Source organism: Anabas testudineus, chromosome 9 (assembly GCF_900324465.2).
Source record: "Anabas testudineus chromosome 9, fAnaTes1.2, whole genome shotgun sequence".
NCBI classification, from domain to species: domain Eukaryota; kingdom Metazoa; phylum Chordata; class Actinopteri; order Anabantiformes; family Anabantidae; genus Anabas; species Anabas testudineus.
In genome coordinates this window covers 12,291,413-12,312,233 of record NC_046618.1, presented here as the reverse complement: position 1 = coordinate 12,312,233, position 20,821 = coordinate 12,291,413, and the positions used below count along the sequence as shown (strand labels likewise).

Sequence of the window (20,821 nt, the reverse complement as noted above, 5' to 3'; positions counted from 1 at the left end):
ACACAGAATCTCAAAATCTCAGTCAGTCCAAAATATCACTAAAGTTGAAACCAACACAAAATTCCCCTTAGACCTCCAAATAAGTCACTGTATATCTTTCATTCAGACAGTTGGTGCTGTGAAAAGGAGCTTTGTGTCTGATGTCCCTCTCACAGCTTTGTCAGTCACTTCCCCTAACACATATATTGGAAAAAAGAGAGAGAGAGAGAAACAAAGACATGAAAGGAACCAGTATCTTCCCCATTCCCCTATAGTATAGGGCCTATGCCAATAATCTTATCTACCCCATTTCTGGGGATTCCCATAATATGGGTATGTCATTAAGATTATTGGTATAGTCACATTGCAACTAAACTAAAATGTAATTTTCTTTTCTCCATTTATAAATTGTAACATTTGTTGTGAAAAGAGATTCTCTGAGCTGCACTTCGAAGAGTTAATAAAGGTTGAACTCAAGCTCAGCTCCACTCTCTCAATTTGAGTCCTGGAGAAAGAAATGACTAAAGACCATCAAATTAAAAATCAACTCTGTGCTAAATTTGAGCGATGCAGCCAGTCCATTCAACACCTGTGCAGGTGTCTAAAAGAACTGAGTATAAGTCAGCTCTATGGTCTTGACACTGAGAAAGAAACACAGAAATAAACTTATTTTAACCCATTCATGTTAGTGGCAGGAGAAGAGAAAACTAAAGGAGGATGTAACAGCGACGAATTGCACCATGAAGTGAATTGATGGATGATCGTGGCACAATTGCGAACAATAAGTACAAAGTTTTGTCAGACAGCAAAATCTAATTTAACAATTGATTGTAACAAATTAAATGTTGGTTACTGGACACCAAACACCATGTTGTGTGCACTGGCTTCAGATTGGTCGTGTGTGTGTGTGTGTGTGTGTGTGTGTGTGTGTGTGTGTGTGTGTGTGTGTGTGTGTGTGTGTGTTTGAAAGTTTTTCAGCGATGTATAATTATTGGTAGAGAGGTGGTGCGTGGCTAAACAATTGGACAACCTGCAATTTCCTGGAGAGACACAAACCCCAATTACCAGAATGGGTTTTTGCTACACAACATTCAAAAACAAATACTTCAGTGAGCACAGAAAGAAAATCCTCTGTAAAGATCTGGAGTTAAAATCAATAACTTGGCTTTGGCTCCAGAAATATAATCACGAGTAGTCTTCACAAAACATAATCAGAATTTTCTAACCTCATTATTTTTTCTCAGGCAGGGTTAGTGTTGCTGCAGCGTTTTGTAACAGTTACAGTATTGCTCAGCTTCACTTAGAGAGAAGGTGACTTAATTTTAAAATGTTTATTTTAAAATGTCAGTGAGTGTGCCTATCTTAGGTCAGCTGTATTTGAACTGGTATTGGAAGCAGTTTATTAGTACTTGCTATCCCCTGGGGAAATTCAGGAAGTAGTTTAACACTGGATTTTATCCAGTAACACCAAACACACTCAGACAAATTCCTCAAAGCGTGGGAACCTAAGCATGTTCAACTCATTTACTGAACAGTGAGACTCACAGCAGTCTGTAATTTAAGCTGTAACATTTCTTGAGGGCATCCGCTTAATGAATCCTCAGCTGTATCCCTCTCTCTCTCTCTCTCTCTCACACACACACACACACAAACTAATACCAATCTCTACAACTCTTCTCAGTCTTTGTTCTCACTCATCTCACTGCAGACATTTATAACACAAGATAACCATCAGCACAGACATAAGAGACGAGGTGACGCTTTCAGAAACTTTGGCCCACATGAGAAAGTGCAACACAACCTCTTGAAAGTATGTGTCGTAGTCATTTATAAATCTCTGCTGTTTTTCCCTAGTTCACACTTGTGCTCTTTTAACAGTTATTAACCTGAATACCCGTCAACAGACGACAGGAATGTGAAATTAGAACCTTTAATATAACAAACACATCTTTACTGAATATAGATGTTTACAGCCAAGCAAGAAGTTTAAAATCACCTGACAAAAAAAAACTATGAAAAAATATAAGCATGTATTTTCTTAGGAATAACTGGGGTGAAGCTTAAGAACTGTGGATGACACTGACAGCACAGTCGAGTAAACTAGACTAGAGGTAAAAACATCACAAACTGTGTCAGCCTCAATGTTTGTAATGAGATATGACAGGCAGCAGAGGCAAAAGGATCAAATGAAACTCAGAGAAATAATCATTATTTTTTAAAGTTTAAAAGTTGTGTATCTCCAGTAATACTGTACAGGCTACCCCAGGAAAATACTGACATACCCAAAGCTGCAACAACGTCATTGAGATGCTTCCTGAATAGCAATTGCAGAGCACAGTTGATTTCACAACCTCACAGTCCTTGAAGCTGAAGTTTTGATATATATATATGTGTGTGTGTGTGTGTGAGAGAGAGAAAACCTATAGTAACAAGTGATTTGTCTGTTGATTGCTACAGTGCCACTGCCAGAGATAAATTAAACACTTAGGATAACCTCATCATTAATTCATATTTCTAATTAATTCAGTGCTTCCTTTAAATAATGCAACATCTATTTTTTGACTAGTTTTTAGTGAGACTGTTGAATTATTAATGTCATCACCTAAGAGATGAGGACTGCCTCCTCAAGAAATTCAGCCTCATCTGCTGCCTTTTTTTGACTTTATGAATAACAGACAGCTCACAACTTTCTTTCTTTTACACTCTTGTGTACTACATCGACCTAATAAGGTTTCACAGTGCTGCATAGTGCAACTATAGGTTAATGTGCAAAAATATTCAGTCTACGTTCTTCTGAGCTGTAAATACAGTCATTTGATCAGGATGTTGTTATTTGTGCTAATAAAGTTACGACAAATGATAAAGCCCTGGACCGCACAGTTTGACAGAAAATAAGTGTGTGTCAGCACCATATGACTGACAGTGATGTATGACCTCCGGTATGTAGTATGTAGTGCTGCAGATGGCTACTTGTTTACTGACTTGGTGACAAGTGAAACTATGTTTGTGTGGGTACAGCCTGACTGAAGTGCTATTTATAATCATCACAGGAAGCCACTCGATGTCTATATATCTGGAGTCATCATGTCACACTGAATGAAGAGAGGATAGTGGAACAGTTGGTATTAGTGAGCATACAGTCATAAGAAGACCGTCCTTAGCAGAAGCAGCAGGTGTTTATGATTTGTGCGACTTTGCAATGATAATGTCACTTTAAAACCATTCATAACACAATCTAGGAGTTGGAGCAGCATTTTATTGTTCTGTACTCTGTGTCTTAACCCTTGAGGTGGAAACACTGAGGTGATGGTGAAGAACTGCAGTCACAATTCTCCCTCACTGTCAGAGGAAAGTGGTGTTTTTAATTTCACTATAAGATCATAATATGCTTAAGTTGAGTTAATGAGCTGTGCACGTTTGGTGGTTGTAGAGAAGTTGTTTCTTTCCAATAGAAGCTAAAGATGCTTCCAAAATGTTCATGAATGTCTTTAGGTCACATTGATGTAACATGTTAAAAATGCTCAAACTTATGTAATTGTAACTTTCGTTGCCAAAAGCTGCCTGCAGAGTAGGAAGCAAGTGTTTATTGGTTTAAAGGTCAAACAGAGTGCAGTGCAACTACACTTATTGATTGTGCTATTCCTGTGTCGAATCAATATGAACTATTCCAGAAAGGAACTGTAAGGTTAGAAATTATAACTGCATTGCAGAAAAAACAAAACACACGCCTTTTCTTAAATGTGTCAAGCGAGGGAGATTCCATCGTCGATCCCATTGAGAGTCACTGATTTGTCCCGTGGGAAGGTGGCTAGCGGGCAGATAATAAATCACATAGCTGATCAATAAACATGACGTGATAATCAGCTGACTGACACAAGGAACTAACACAGTCAACAGTATCTCAGTGGGAGATGAGAAAGGTCGGCCATGTTTTGATTTTTGTCATGTGAGATGTTCCATTCGATAACCTGGAAGTGAGTGAAAGTCAGTGGCAACATGCTGACACATGTTGACTCCTGACATGAATGTAAAGTCTTTCTCACATTGGAAGTTTACAGTTAATCTGTAGGGAAAAGCTTTCATTTTTCCTGCTGCATGTGTGGAGTTTCAATGCCTTTTTGTGTCACACTTAATAAATCGGTAGTGACTGGTAGAAATGCAAACAGCTCCTCTCATAAAAGGTGAAACTTCCTTTCAATACAAGGAGGCGATGTGAGGGATTATAAATAAAATGATCTTATCAGATTTTGGCATCTAACATGAGCTATGTGGTTTTACTGTGTAAATAGGCCAGAGACACAAAGACAGATTCAGTGCTACAGCGTCACATGTGTGGCTGTGTTGTTTGTTTGACTGTGAGCTATCTGTGCTCACAATTGGCCCCATCCTGACATGAAGCAGGACCATCAGAAGAATGATTTACCACTGTCACAATCTGAAAATGGAGAAACATTCTTTTCATTCCTCTTCATATTGCCGCCAACGCGTCCCCATGAGAGAGCACAGATTTGAGACAAAGAACTCATTATTGTCTGTATTTCTTCTGTGCTCTGGATCTGAGGTGGATATAAACCAGTGGTGCTAACACACAGTTCTGTGACTGCTGGCTTGTGATTCAGATACAGACATGGAAACATTTGTTTGGTACTTTTCCATTAAAGAAAGGAAAACCCACCATCGTAAAACAAAGCAATAATAAATAAAAATTTGATAAAAATTAATTCATGAAAATCACACATTGTTTTTGAGTTGTGGTTCAACAGAAGTTTTTTAAAAAACACACTAATGAAACTGGCCTGGATGAAAACGATGGCACCCTAAGCTTAATATTTTGTTGCACAACCTTCTGAAGCAATCTCTGCAAGCTGATGATTTCTGTAACTCTCAGAGAGACTTCTGCACCTGTCGACATGTATTTTGGTCCACTCCTCACTTTTTAGCACTTTATTATTACTTTTGTCAGTTCCAAGCTATTTTAGTGACCATTGTGGGATTGTCTTAGTTTAACAAAAACATTTCATCCATGTACATGTGGATTTTGGGGCTGTCCTGGATATTTATCTCTTCCACCAAAGTCTTTCACCTTTTTCAAATATCACCCTGAAAGTTTTAGGGTTCTGTTGTTTGGCTCCTGTCCCGAACTGTCTGCCTGATTCAGCATGAGTAATATCAGCTCTGCACACTGGAGAGTACCCCTCCAAGTTGGAGCCCATTGCTGAGTCACCATAGTTGAGAGTAATTGTAGGTGACAGCGCCACGCACTACAGCACAGACAGCAAACAACTCATGAAGTGATGCTGCTGAAATATGCAGTCATCTCTGTTGTGTCAGCATACCAGCCCTTAAGGACAGACCAGCATTATGCTTGTAACGGCTGATTGGTCTATTCATACTGCAGGTGCTGGAGCAGGAGGAGCAGTTTTACTAACCACATAAGAGACAAACAATACTCTTTCGTTAACAGTTTATCAGTTAGTGAGACGCCCTTCTGTATTTGATCCACACCACAGCCAACACTGTATATCTTATCTATGTGTGGCTTCAAGAGCACCATACTTGCAGGCGATTGTCTCTTTGTGCACAGTTTTTAAAAACTGGTGCAATACAAATGCTCCAAGCTACTGATTTAATGTGACTGTCAGGGAGAGGGTACTAAAATTGATTGAAGAGCATAATTTGCACACAAGGAGAAATATTATCATGACAATGTGACTTGCACTCCTGTGTGCTGCAGATAAATATCTGGAGGGGAAAGGGAAATCAGGATTAAAATTAGAATGCAAAATAGACAAACATCCTTTGAGTATTAAATAAAAATTGATATATGACAATGATGTAGTCTATTAACGTGTAACGTGGATCTGTACAGAAAGAAAAGGAGGCGGGCAGATGTTTACTGTTAAACAATAAACCACATATATGATGAATTTGCCCAGTTAATATCTGCAGGGTAAAATTAATGTTGTTTACTTCACTCACTACAAATGTGTTGTCGCAAGAAAAAGTAACGGTACCGTTTGCAAATTTTCTGGATCTCTACATAAATTGGTCATGAGATATGATCTTCATCAGCACCACACATGTCAACAAACGCAATAATATGTTTACACCACCAGCCTTTATCGTTCATGTCTTTACTGAACGCACATTAAACAAACACAGTAATGGTGGAAAAGTATTGAAACAGTGTTTTAATAGCTGGTTGAGCCCCCTCCTTTCCGTGTGCTCTGCTGTGTCTCTTTAAGTACAGCAGGCAGTGCTGTTGGTCCGTGTGGGAGCGCAGGGCGCACGGTGCAGCGCTGCCTCTCCGCAGCGTCAAGCAGCCTTCACATCGGACGGGCGACAGAAAAGCCAGGTTGGAACCAGCGCCTGCACCAAATCCACACTGTGACCTTAACAAATGACTGGAGCGACTGAACTGCAGAGGGAAGTGTCGCAGCGGGGCCGATGGAGACGGGTGAGCCTGCGGGGCCATTAACATTACTCCCTCCTCCTCCGGCCGCTTGAAGCGTGTAGCGGTTTATCTGCGGCACCGTCCAGTAGAATTGAACAGGACTGAGACACTGTGCGAGCTAATGGGATTGATGAACTAACACCAGCCGTGTGTGTGTGTGTGAAAACACAGCAAAAAGGCATGTTGCCGTTCATCTTTGGCTGAATGATCGTGGAGATGAAACATCATGTCTGAGCTTGAGCTCGACAGCTAAGTTGCGTCCAATGACCTGCAACATCAAATCATCAGTCATCCTGTTTGAGGTAAGACAAAGACGTCCCGCATATTGTCCCTGATTTGATAAAGACCTGGAGAATATCTTACCAAATGTGCACAGAGGTTTGTTATATGTGTGTCGGTGTTGCAGAAGTATCGATGGTTTCACTGTGCAGCTGCACTTCCATGAACACTGCTGGTTCACATCACCGAGGAAGACCAGAGCACAAACCCAGAAATCCGCTTTTCAAAGAACTCATCTTAATTATTAACTATTCCAATGATCACTCGCGTTTGTGAATGAACAAAGAAAAACAGCCACTTGTTAAGTGGAAAGCAGAAGAGAGCCTGCATTAGGCTTTGTGTATTTAAAGGCCGTATGTTTTGATCAGACTGAGTCTCAGGTGATAAAAATACCTGAGTGGAGTAGATGTAGTGTCCTAATTAGCCCTGTCTGTGTCCATACGCTACACTGGGTTTGATTAAGCCTTTGATTGGCTCCTGTAGTTTGCAGTAGTTTGAACTCTGAGCTGAACTGTGACATTTCCACCTGTAATGTTTGTATGATGCCAGATGTTCAGGTGTCCCTGTTCTCTGCTCAGCACATGATTGGTGGCCCACAAACTAAACACCCTGATTTCCATTCACGCCTCCTGCAAACTTTTTTTTTTCAGAGCTGCATATCAGGTGAGGAAATCCAAGAATCTAACTTGCATTTCCTCACCTTGTTTATTTCATGGGTTCAGGAAATTAATTATTCTTGTACAATATTTAGTCTCTATTGCATGATGATATTTCACTCACAGATTTTATTAGAGAAGCAGCAACAGTTAATTCACAGTACAGAAAACAGTATGTGTTCTCAGCTGTGCAACCACATCTTGTAACTTCAATTTTAATGAAATTATACAAATTTAGCCCCGTCATTGTTTCTGATGACCTTGGTGTAGTGTAGATCACTGTAGTCCAGCTCCTGCTCAGTGTGAAGTAGAAGAACATTAGGGTGTGTAACGTTGATCACAGTGATATTAAAATCAATTGATGAATGGGGCTAATTGCTCATACTGCAGCTATTTCAGCAATCGCTGTGACATTAAGCATAAAGCATGACAGACCTCGTGTTACTGCAGCAGGAGCATGGCACTGACTTCATAGCTACTGAATCTAGACCAAGCTCAATGGATCAATATCATGAACATCACTGTATTGCACAAAATAAAAACTAAAGCTCCTCTCCCTCCTAATTCAGATTAAACGTACTGGCAGTAAGAACCTACATCACATTAAAATAGCAGTTTCAGCGGTGCTGGGCAGGAATCTGTGGACGCTTATTTAAAAAAATTAAGTCACATAGATTTAATGTTTCTAATAGCGGCTCTGCTGTCCCATGAGCTCAGCCCCCCCTGAGGCAGAAGTGAACAAGCGTCAGAGAAATATGTCAACAAATGGTATTCATATTTGCACACACAAGAGTGAGGGGATGCTGTTCATGTGATATAGCATTGTTGATTTACCAGACACGTTTATCTTAAGTGTGTTATAAGGCAAAGGCGGGGTAAGAGGTCTTGCCTAAGGAACCCTACTGGAGGTAGGCCACAGCCAGGATTTCTACCCCAGTCTTCCACATGGAGGGCAGCGATCTCTACACTGTCCAGCCGCTAGTAAATAAACATGAGCAGTGTTGCAGCATTTTGTACCAACAACAACCCCTCTGGAGCATCAGTGTGGCCGTAAAGCCTGAATTGTTAAACAAAAATATTTTCATAAATTTGATATTGAATTTCAGAGACATTTTTCACATGCAAGCTCAGCTGTGGCTGTCGAAGGGGACTTGAAAGTGGCTCAGATATGAAGTCCTTTGTGTAGCACTGAGGTGGCCGGCAGCAGAGTGAGAAGGCTTTGAATTCCTCCAAAGCTTATCTCTTCATTTTCCCGGTGACCCGTCAGGGACGTGCCATGGATCATATCCAGTGGCTGCGGCCTTTGAAGATCACCAGAGGAACTGACAGGAATTACACTTTGCATGCTCGTGCCAGCCATTACAGTGACATAACAGTGGTGTTGTGTGAGTGGTGTGTAGGTTGGATGGTTTACTTGCTCCTGATATATCACTGTCAAGAAATAATGTCAAGAGCCTCATTAGAGCTCTACAAAAATAGCTTGGCATTAAATACTGTGCTGTCTTCACTGAAGCTGTGCTAAAGGCTTGAGATTGTTTATAGCGTCTGACGTTCAAAAGCAGAATACTAGCTTCATATTCATCATCAGGGATCAGAATCTGGTTTTTACTGCTGTAAATTCAAACACAAAGGCTACACATTAATTTATTATATTGTACAATAACTTATTTTTCTTTCCTCAAAAGAAAATGTGATTTTCGAAAAAGGATCAACTTTAAAACTGTTACAGCCGCACAGCTCCAAGGAGCGGGTCAGCCTTGCTGCACACACATCTCAGCCAGATTTTCAGCTTATAGCAGGATTATTCACAACACTGGACCTCTACCGTAAGACGTATCCACATAATCACTGCCAAGACAGGTGCTAGGATAATACCGGGAGGTAGACATCTTACGAAGTTGTGAAAACCTAAAGGTTAAATTTCACCTCAAACTGATCTTAACTGAATGCATTCACTCATTTATCAGGTGTGTTTCATGACACATCGTCAGACTCAAACTTAGGTGGAAATAAACAAACTGACAAAGAATGAATGATGACGACAAGCTAATTAGCCAGTTCACCAGACCTGCTGTTCGTGCTTTTGTGTCAGACAAACACCCTACTGAGGATAACGATGTAGCTTAATCCAACCGAGGCTAATGGGAGGCGTGAGATTGTGTGTGTGTGTATCTGTTGGCACACACATGGGCTGCAAACGCAAGGCCATCCTTAATGTATTTTCCTTGGATACATGGAGACTTAATTATTTCCACAGAGTCAGATCATCATTTTGTCATTTTTATGTGTACACTGGATGTACGTACATAATTATTATGGTGCAACAAAGAATCTGTTATTCTGTCCAAGTGTCTGTCTCTCTTTGGAAACCATATATAGCATATACATATATATATATGTATATATATATGTATATATATATATATATATATATATATATATATATATATATATATATATATATAAATATATAATGCTCCTTTGGTGCAAATGGAATAATCTGGTAATACATTTTTGGATATCTGTAACATCCCACCATGTAGAACATTAACTTCTCCTCAAGGTGCAACACTTTGTTGACCTTTTGTTTCATTTTTTCAGCTACACAAATGAATCCACACATAATTCCTGTAATCAAAGAGTGGCATGTTTCTTTTTTATAGGTATATAATTTACAATATTTATCTGAAAATCTTCACTCTCCTTCCAAAGGCATCAGCTCTGGCTCCCCTCAGTCTGAACACTGTCTGTTTGCCCTGTGCACCATCAAACTCACCCGTAACTGTGTGAATGTCCGACACTGAGTGCTCAGAGGAGTCAGGAGGCGCGACACTGTATGTGTGTAAGAGAGAATGAAGAGGGGGACAGGAGCAACTGAGACAATGAAAAAAGATGAGGAGGAAAGATAAGGAGGAAGCTGTGAATATAAAAGCCACATTCTCCGTGTTCCACGGCTGACCTTGAGATGCTGCCAGTGGCTGAGATTATCACATCACCACTGTAATTGCTCACCTCAAGTAGCAGACCCCCTTGTCCTTTCTTCAAGTTGATCTCTACTTCACAAAAAGGCCTTTGTTGGTGTTAAACTGCTGTGCTCTGTTTTCTGTACCTGCTGCACCAACAAAGCTCCAACCTGGCAACAACTGAGCTTTTAAATAGAGAAATGTAGTTTACCGACCCCACTTTTAGGAAACCGGAGGACAAAATGATCCCAGTGCTGCCTGTGTGTTAGTCCGAGAAGTATTTATCTTTGGGTAGTGCTCTTGACCCTAAACTAAAGCTCCTTTTATTCGACTAAATTAGTTCTCATAATAAAGTCTTTTATACATTTGAAGGAAGAAGAAAAACAGATAATTGGAAATTACCGAATTTGACTAAAATAATTTTCTTTCAATTGATCAGAAGAACGATGGCTGGGAAACATTTAGAGGATTATTTTTAAAGCTTTATTAGTTTGATAAACTAGACATTACATCCAAATTAGTGAGGTGCCCTGTGGTGTTTTCTCAGCGTTGGGAACATCACTTCAGGCAGTGTTAGTCAATCTGTGAAAACACATCCATCCAGACTGCAGTGGGAAGAATTAGACAGGCTTTTTCTTTAAAGAGGATGTCAGGAGATTTTGATAAGCCCAGTCCTAACAATACTACTACAGAGCAGCAGGAGTCCAGTGTGATAAAGAATCAGAAGGAGTGGAGCCCCCTCTGGGTCTGTCAGCCTGTGCAGTCAGTGTCAGCAGCAGCTTCAGATCTCCTTTCAGCGTGCTAGGCCCTAATTGGGCTGTCACACTTGCTAGAGAAATTTTTCAGGTTGCTGTAAAATGAACTACTTGGCCAAATCATCCCTCTGTTCCTCCCGAAACCACGCGTTTACTGCTGCGATTATCATGGAATAACAGGATCCTCATGCTTTTAAGTGAATAAACTACTTTTGCTTACTGCTGGGAATCTGCCATTAAAGGTTAAATAGAGACATGTTTTCATAATAGTAATGTGCTCAGTAATTGCACCTACTGGGATTTCATCTGAAAAATGTGCAACTGTAACCAAGCCGTATTTGTTTATCCATCCTTACAGTAAGGGCTTAGCATTCGTACACTCAGCCTTACATGCTGTTCCATTAATTTCCAGTAGCGAGCAGGATGAGCACCTAAGTCTATCCCCTTATCAGCTACTTTTCTGAATTTGGCGGTAAGCAGAGCGCACACATGAGCTCCTCCGCAGCACTAATATTCTCCATCTGTCAGTAAAGCTGCCCAGGTTGGCCGTGTTGTGAGGAACTATCACATGCAATGAATGAAGCACGCCTGGTCAGCCATGAGCCCATCTCCACGCCGTGTCAACCCTCATCACCCCCACTCGCTCTGTGACAGTGCAGATGTCTTTCCCAGGTTGCTTAGGGGCAGGATGACTCAGCTCGAGGTCCCACTCAGCGCTTCACTGACTCCCAGTTCAGCCCTCTCCTCAGTCAACCGCAGCAACTTTAACACGGTCTGGCTGCACTGTTACACTGAGGCCAGAACACAGGCTGCATTATTTGCAGTGCAGTGATTCCCAATTTTGTATTTGTTGGACCACTGCAGGCACCGCTTCTCTGTACCTCAGCACTAGATGGGATGGTTTCATTTAATAGTTTAATAATATAAGACTGAATGATAAAAAAACTTTGCCTTTGTCAGATTTACTTTAGGACCATGGCTTAGACTTCCTGTTTTCAGTTGCCTGCATGTGGAGATAAAGTGCTTTAATACTGACTTGGGAGATTGGGGAGATTGTGTCTTGTGTCCTTTCATAACTTGATGGCGGCTTCTTACTGTAACAGTAAATATACTAAAGATCAGCATCAAACCAATCATATGCATATGTACATAAATATGTGAATGGATGGTTTTATCGATTCAAAATCTATTTTTGAAATGTCTACTTTTGATGATATTTAATATCAGTCCTCCTATAATCACAGCTTGCTGAAGAAACTAGACTATTGTTCATGTTAAATAACTCTTAAACTGTAATTTTACCCAACTTACTATGGCTATGCTATTTATTCATGCAGATAGTATCAGTTGTACATAAGCACAGTACATAACATAAGTATTTGCATGGTAAGATGTCCCTAACCAATGAAGAGGGAATGTATGTTTTGGGGAGTGGAGTGAACTGGTCACTGATCATTTAAATAAATCTAGTCATGTCCTTATTTGACTGAGGTATTTTTTAAGTGAATACTTCACTGTCACCCTGCTCTGCTATTTCATAGATTACTGTTTCAATATCTCACAGAAAGTACAGAGACAACCCTTCTCTTTCCTGTCGTGGTTCAGAGATGTTGTCCGATGTTGCATCACAGCAACAGTGAAACATTGCTGTATGTGCTTGTCATATTTTATTCATCTTGAGAGAAGCGGCAGTACTGGGGCTCGCTCCATCCTGTGAGCCCATAGCCAGCGTCTGTTAGAAAGTCCCCTGATACTTTGCCCATTTCTGTTTCCACACACAGACGCACACTTGTATACTATACTACTTCGCGTATACACATGTACCACATGTAACCTTTCCTTTGTTGCAGAAGTCAGCCTTTCTCAATTTCCTTATGTTTCATGTTCATTTGCGAGCTGATGACAGTTTTCACACAGTGTGTTCAAATTCTTTATGTTGCAATAGAGAATATTAAATAAACATAAAGAAGTTTATTCTTACAGGACAACAAACATAGTCTCCTACATACATTGTAGAAGGAAATAACATACAGTAATAATAAGGTATTACTGAATCAATTGAATTTATAATAAGAATATAACAATTGCATTAAATAAATAAAAATAGAAAAAGTACATGAGCTTATAAACACAGACTTATTTACCTACAACAAATATACAGGTATCTGCTCACTGTGATGACACTTCTAAATGTGTGACTGCAGGAGGATTTCCTGTGTCTCTTAGCACTGTTTCTAGAGCATGGAGGAGAGACCAGGAGACCGACCGTTAGACCAGGGGAGCTGGACTGGGCCATAAAAGGACAACAACCCAGCAGCTGGGCCTGTATCTGCTCCTCTGTGCAAGGAGGAACAGGAGGAGCACTGTGAGAGCTCTACACTAATGGCCAGGCTACTGGTGTTCATGTTTCGGACCAAACTGTCAGAAACAGACTTCATGAGAGTAGCATGACGGCCCGATGTCTTTTAGTATGACCTGTATACACAGCCCAGCACCCTGTAAGTGAGGGTCTGGAGGTGCCGCTGCTACCAAGTACCAACAAAGACTGTCCAGGTGCTTACTGATGCCCTGATCCAGGTCTGGGAGGAGATGCCCCAGGAGCCTGGCCAGATGTTGTCAGAAGTAGATAGAGAGAGTGGATGAGCCTGTGATTTCAGTTCTTAACTCCGTGGGTTGATGATTTTGTTTTCCACCGACCACTGTTATGTCATTTTCTTCTAAAATAATTATACAGCGTACATTAGTAAACATTATCAACTTGAATAATTTGTTCATCAAGATCCTATTTTTTGTGAGCTGTGTATATTAAACCCAGCTAGTAGTACAGACGTAAGCATGTTTATGTCAGCTAGATACATGCACAGTCATGGTACTGCCATGTCTAATGCTTAGGGTATCAACAGTGAAGACATAATGACTTCAACACATATCAACAACAACATTTAAAAAATAGGACGTGTGAGCATCAGGGCCTCTAATGATGTTCATGTTTAATTGGAGACGATATGTTGACAGCCGGCCTCTGGTGCTGCTCGACCTTTACATGCAGATTTGCGTGATGCTGATGAGGTCCACGGTTCACTACACATTTTGCAAGGCATGCTTACAGAACATCCTGCTGCACACATACACTCTTCATGTTCCTCAAATGAATGCATCCAGACCACTGCACCCAGCTCGCTGCCCTGTGTGATTGTGCACACTGAACAGCTCCCCATGAACAGCTAAAGAGCTTGTGTACAACACAACACTTGGTGACGGGCAAGCAGAGTGCTCACATGTTGTCCTTTCATCTTCATTTTAGTAAAGGAAAATAAAGTCAGAAAGTACCAGTCTGTGACGTTGTGACGTCTGCTCTTTTGTGATCAAGACCAGTTTCCATTACGCCTACGTTTCTCCAACTCATCTTCTTCATCTGAGTTTGCAATAATTTCCCATTCAGACTTTTTAAATGCTGAAGATACTGAGGTGGGTGTTTATACATAATGTGGGTGGTGACAGAAAAAAACACACGGTATACTAAAGTAGGAGACGTTAAGTTTAAACAACTGCTAGAACAACTAGAACCGTACTTTTAATCTTTTTTTAAGATCATGAAAAGAAGAAAATATCACCACAATATGTGATGATATCAACTGGGTACATCTGATTACCTCCATATTTTTCAGGCATGGCAGCTTGTAGTTTCAGGATCTTGTAGTGTCTCAAGTGATCTGAGCATATGGTGCTGCAGAGAGGATTTACTCCAGACAACATCTTTAGTAGCCTCTCTAATCCCGTCTTTTCCCAGCATTGAATGGAGCAGACTTATCTCCCAAGGATATACACTGGTCAAAATCTGTTTAGATGGTTGACAGTGAGCTGAAAGCCACAATGAATTCGACAAGGCAAAGGGTTGAAAATGCGAAAATGAATTCATCTGTGTAAGATTCGTCTCTGAGGTCCACTGTATCGCGCTGTAGTTTCTAAAAGGAGAAAAAGCAAAGTGAGATTTTCACTTCAAAAGCAACTATTACTACAGAGCTTCTGAGCACACATTTATTTAAAATAATTACAAGCTGCTCTTTTTATTCCTCTCCCAATGTGGAAGGTTAGAGTGAGGGGTTAGCTGCAGAAAACTAAGGGATTCAGCTTCCTGCTTAAGGACACTCGAGCAAAGTGGGTGCTCATTGACACAGCAGCTTGAATGGGTGTCCTACAGTAGATGGTCTGTCTCCCCTCTCACTGCACTGTCAAGCACCTGCCTGTTTTTTTCTGTTCGTACTCTGCCCAGCAGACCGGACGAAACTGAAAAGTGAGCTGCTCTAAACAACCTCAGCGAGCTGTACTTTGATGTATTATTGTCTTATAAAGTTGACGCGTTGCATATGTTAGCCAAAGGCTGCTTTTTGGTGCATCCAGAAGTTACATAGCAACATCAAAATATTTATTAGAGAAGCATTTAGAGGCAGGATGTGGTTAGCTTTAATTTCACAGATCTTACAGAAGTACATATGGATACACGGATAACATATATACAAACAGAAATGTAACAACAGTTGTGCAAGCAGCAGTTAGGCTCAGAGAGTCTGCAGCTTTCTAGGTTTTTTTTTTTTTTACATTTCTGTTTTGAAGGAGACCGGTTGTGTCACTCCTGAGACTATGGTTAGCAGAAAAGTATATGTAACCAACTGTTTCTTTAAACAGAAATTATACTTATACTTAGAAATATACTTAGAGCTTGTTTTAGAGCAGGACAGTTTAGGTTTGCAAATAGAAAATACAGAGTCTCATTAAAAATCTTTAATAACAACTAGTTTCAAACACAGCTGAGCCAAACACTCACTTGTTGATAGTACTGAGAACATTTTTGGTAAAATAAGATTTGCCTCATTGTTCAACATGGACAAAGTGCTTTGTTTTCAGTTAATAAATAACAGAATTTCTTCTCTGAAAAGATTTATTTGCCCGTGTTGTACGTTCCCAGTTATCTTAACGATGTGCTGTTGAAAATTGCCTGAAGTTCCATACCAAGGCATTTCCTATTTCCCCTCATCCTTCCTCCTCCTCACCAACTAAACATTTGCTGAAACCCTCTGCAATCCCCTCTTAAGTCTATTCAAGCAGAGAGGACTGAAATTCACAGCACAGCTGAGCTGGGGGAATTCATTTTTAATTAAAGCAGAGAGATCCTCTGTGCTCAGTAAAGGTGGGAGAAGAGAAGGGGGGAAAGCTCTTTTCTGCTTAAAAAAAAAAAACAACTGCAGATATTCTGTAAGGCCCTGAATGAAGAGCTTTGTTAGGGTTGGATAGTGGAAGACATCATTTGATCTCCCACTGACAGCACCTCCCCACTGCAGAATAATTACTTCTTTTATGAAGCCATTAGAGAGGACCGATTCAAGTGATTGCTTCTCGAATGTCCGTCTATGTGGCCAACTGGGATATGGGAGTGGCAGCTACTGAGGGTTAGTCTGAAACTCACAATAGGAATCTGGGATATTTCTCTCTGTTTGGCGCTTTGTGACACATCATTAGTGTCAGAACTGTCTTTCCCATTTTTTCAGTATTTCTCTCCCCAATATAATCAAAGACCTCCCGTTCTTTTTCATTTTCTTGTCCCGCAGTCTTTCAGTTTGACAAACATACTCTGCACTGAATGGCTGAACTACTCTGGATGAACTAGTGCTAATTCAGACTGGTGCAATTGATTTGTCTTTTTTGCTCATGCATAATTGAACTCTGCTGCTTTGTGTCCATAATCACAAAGGAGCTTATTGTTCCTTCTGACTTTGTCAGGTGCTCATCAGTGTACAGTATACTGGGAACGTTCATGATCATTAGTCCCTTGATTACAAAGCTATGGATTAATGCTACTGTGCATGAAATGAATGTCAAAGTAGAGGATTACATAATTTTTTAGACCCTTTAATTTACCTCTTCTCTTTCAGAGAAAAAGGTCAGCACTGAGCTTAATTCACTGAGTATTATCAGGATTACAATGAGCCTTTTCCTGCTATTGTGAGCTTAATTTCTAAGCTTTATAGGGTGTGCTTAAAAACTCTTCCTGTGATGGGCCGGTTCAACCTCAAAATGCATTGGTAGTAAGCCAACAGTGTCATAACTATAACAGATGTAAAAAATAGCAGAAAATAATTTCAAACCCACGTATCACACATCCTAACAATTGTCAGAAAACTTGTTTTTGTGAGAAAAGGCTGATTTAATCTTCATACATACTACAATCAACGCTGGTTTGACCCTTGTGCCCAAACACCTGGCAAAATGTGTTTTTTTCAAATTAGGTCTTGTTTAGAGTTTGTGTGTGAACCTAGGAATAAATAGCAACACTGTTTGCAAATAAACTCAATCATATATTAGCTATCTCTACACTGCAGTATCTGTGATAAGCTAATAACGCGTTGGTCCATGATTATAGCCAGATGGGCAGATCTGGGAAGTGAATGTGATAAAATTGCTGCTTTACTCAAGAGTTGACAGCAAGATTCAAGAACTATTCTGTAAGCATCCACATAAAACAATGTGTTGAATACGGTTACAGTAACACCATTTCCTGAAATTAATATATAATAAATAACCATAAAAGACAACATACTGTAAATATTCCCTGCTAATCCATTCTCACACACATCTAGAACCAACAATGTTTTGACTGTGTTTTGGAAAAGCTGTGCTGTATTTTATACATAAACCTCTTTAATTAGACTGTTTGATTGTGGTCAGCAGCTATTCCTCTTTGAGGAGTCTGTACTAGGCAGGCAGACAGATTTCCAGTCAACTATTTGCTGGCCAAAACTGAAGCTGCACAGTTAATCTCAAATACAAGTACAATGAGAAGAAATTACATTCACATCTTGTGTCATTAACCTCTCAGTGGGAAAATAATGAAAGGTTAATGAAAGGAGAGTGGAGTCTACAGTCACTAAAGTGCAGGTTTGTTTACTTTTATTAGAAGTTGCTTCGACATTTTCACGATTTCATGACAGATTATGAAGGTTCTTGTAACAATGTAAATAGCCAAATAACATGTATAGAAACTTTATTACAGAATATGGGAAGTGGCACATTTCACTGAGGCAGAGGTGGATGTTGTCTGTAATAAATTGCTCAATATCACCTTGTTGGTTTAAAAGAAAATAAAAAAAAGAAGCAATTTCCATCAAAAAGCTCACCGGGACTTTTAAAACTTTGTCCCTAGCTTCATATAATTTGTCACAGTTCAGAAGTTCTTTGAACATCATTGCTGGTGAGCTTCCTTTTAAGTGGCCACCAGTAAATACTGGGCAAAAGCCAATTACTAATGCTGGCACACACTTAGATCAAACACAGATTAAATTGAAATGGCTGACATGAAAATGGGAAGCCCAAACAGTGGCGCACATTGTAGTAACTTTTGCCAAACGCTAAGCAAAGAAAACTGCTTTGCCAGCGTGATCCTGTTGTTATTTGAAGCAGCCATGTTCACACTTCAGTTTTCACGGGTCATGCACTCTTAAGAGTTGCCATCTGTGCTGAGCAAGCTGCCTGAATCTGTTCTGCGGAGCAGCAAAAGTTTGGCATCTAACCGGTTTAGTTGAGTTTTTTCAGTTTACGTGTGGACTGCAGTCTTCCTCCTGGCTCAAATAAAATCTTGTCCTTCTTGTTACACCTGCACCACCATTTATATTAATGGACCTGTTATGTATGTATTAAAAACAGTAAAAATATCTCATCAAATTCTTTTTGAGATGCTCTTGACAGCCCTGATGCTTTCTGGTGACTCTCTCTTTCCTCTTGAACTTGAGGACTTGAGGATGACGCTTATTAAACGTCATCCTGCGTAAACTTGAATGCAAGCATGGTCAGAGTTATTACCAGGGGAGGAATGTGATCTTTAGTTTGATTTGATTTGACAAACACAGTTAATGTGCTCTGGCAGGCCAAACACACCAGGAGAGCGGAAAGACAGGCTCCAGGGTGAGGGGAGGGTCAGGGCTGCTGCGGCTAACGCTGTTAACCCTTCTGCTGCTGAAGAATGTGAAACATTACAGTGTGGTACAGTACAGGACTCAGAGTTGACAGTGTGTGCACGTAAAACAAACAGAGAGTTAGAAAATAGACAAAGAGAGAAGACTCCAGCGGGTTTCCTTTCCTACAGTGTTAATGGTGATAACCTCGGCTTCCTGCTACTGTTACAGACCGTCCTTATCACAACCCCGTGTGGAATGTATAGTGTGTGTTTTGTCCCTCTAGAAACCTACTGTCAATGTCTTTCACCATTGTTTTTACTGTGGGACAAACATGGCATAAAACCATTCTGTAGTGTTTTCTCAACTTTTCTCAACTTTGATCATCGTTAAAACACAAAAGGCAAAAAAGTGATCTTCGACCATGAGAGGAAATCATAACTAATTGAATCCAGCTGGGAGTTTGGCACTGGATAATCAGAGGTCTTACAGTTAAAAAGCCTCACCCACAATGGAGTTCAAAGAATGCTTTTTTGGCAATCGGGAGATGAGGGAATGGAAATTGATTACAACTAGAGAGCAAAGTAACAAAAATGAATCATTTATCTGTCATGACGAAATATCCCACTCATAAATTTTTGAGAAGATAGAAATTAGACAAATGCTTTTGTAGTTTCAGTTTTGATCTCGTATCACATATTTCGTTCCTTTAAAACACAACAAATAAACGATACAATTAGAAGAGCAAATTATCTGCTGTCTCTCTCTCTCTCAGAAACTCAAACGTTAGGGGAGGTGTCAAAGAGTTGACCCCATCTTTGTTTCTGTTATCCATGTCCCAGGTCAATGAGAAGAATATTTATGAACCGACTTGTGGATTCATTTGCTTGCAGCACATGCAGAGCTGGCTGTCGTCCTGCTCAGCAGAGATTAACTTTGACGTTTTCCGCCTCCAAATTCTCTGTGATTAAATATGTGCTGGCTCATTTTATATGAATGTGAATTAATGGTCAGTCACTGAGTTCATGTCTGCTCCACTTGAGTAACTGTGAGCTTTACAACACTTCCTGTGTTTTGTCGTTTGAGTTTGCTCTTCCTCTGTCTGTAGACAAATGTTATGCCTGAGTTTTATCCTTGCGTTCGAGTTTTAGGACTAAATGAGATTTTGTGGCTGTTATGACCACAAACTTACATTTTGCATGTGCTCTGGAATTTTAAATCATTCACTATTTAGGACCAAATGGCAATAAAATTACCTTCAGCCTTAACTGTAATGCTTGACAAATATTAACATGTTTACACAAAATTCCTTTCGTGCCCTTGTTGCTGTCATTGAAACTTAAATTATCCACGACTAGAGTTCAGTTTCAATTTTATAACTGGGGTGGATATGAATAATTAACATGAGTTATCAACCTGTGTGTGGCCTTGTTGCATCTGTGAGAGGTTTAGTGGCTACGTGTCACTTTTATCCTCATATTGTTTCCTGACTGTTCATAAACTTTTAGCTGAAGCCACCATAACACCACCTGTCCACACACAGCCCTAAAACAACGCTCTCTTGTGCATGTTTCCTCATAACCTTCAAGGACCTACATTCTGATGGGATGACTACACGTTTTCAGGATACTGTTTTCATCGACAGTGAGTTAGAAGGTGTGTTGAAATATGCGGTTCTATTTTTCTATTTAGACCTTGTAACCCTGTTGGGAAGCCAACCTAGGTACTGTTCTCTAAAGCCAACAAATTATTCAGTTTGGAACAAAGACTAGCTTGTCTGAATCATTTC

The 20,821-nt window shown here is 40.1% G+C and overlaps 1 protein-coding gene across 2 annotated transcripts in view; it reads left to right on the top strand.

Moving 5' to 3' along the window:
* Positions 1–6,250: 6,250 nt before the first annotated feature.
* wscd2 (WSC domain containing 2) overlaps positions 6,251–20,821 on the top strand; it is a 34,491-nt gene continuing 19,920 nt past the window's right edge. For both annotated transcript variants that reach the window (XM_026342866.1, XM_026342867.1), the window contains exon 1: positions 6,251–6,735. The gene's annotated coding sequence lies outside the window, so the exon portion shown is untranslated. The remainder of the gene's footprint in view (positions 6,736–20,821) is intronic.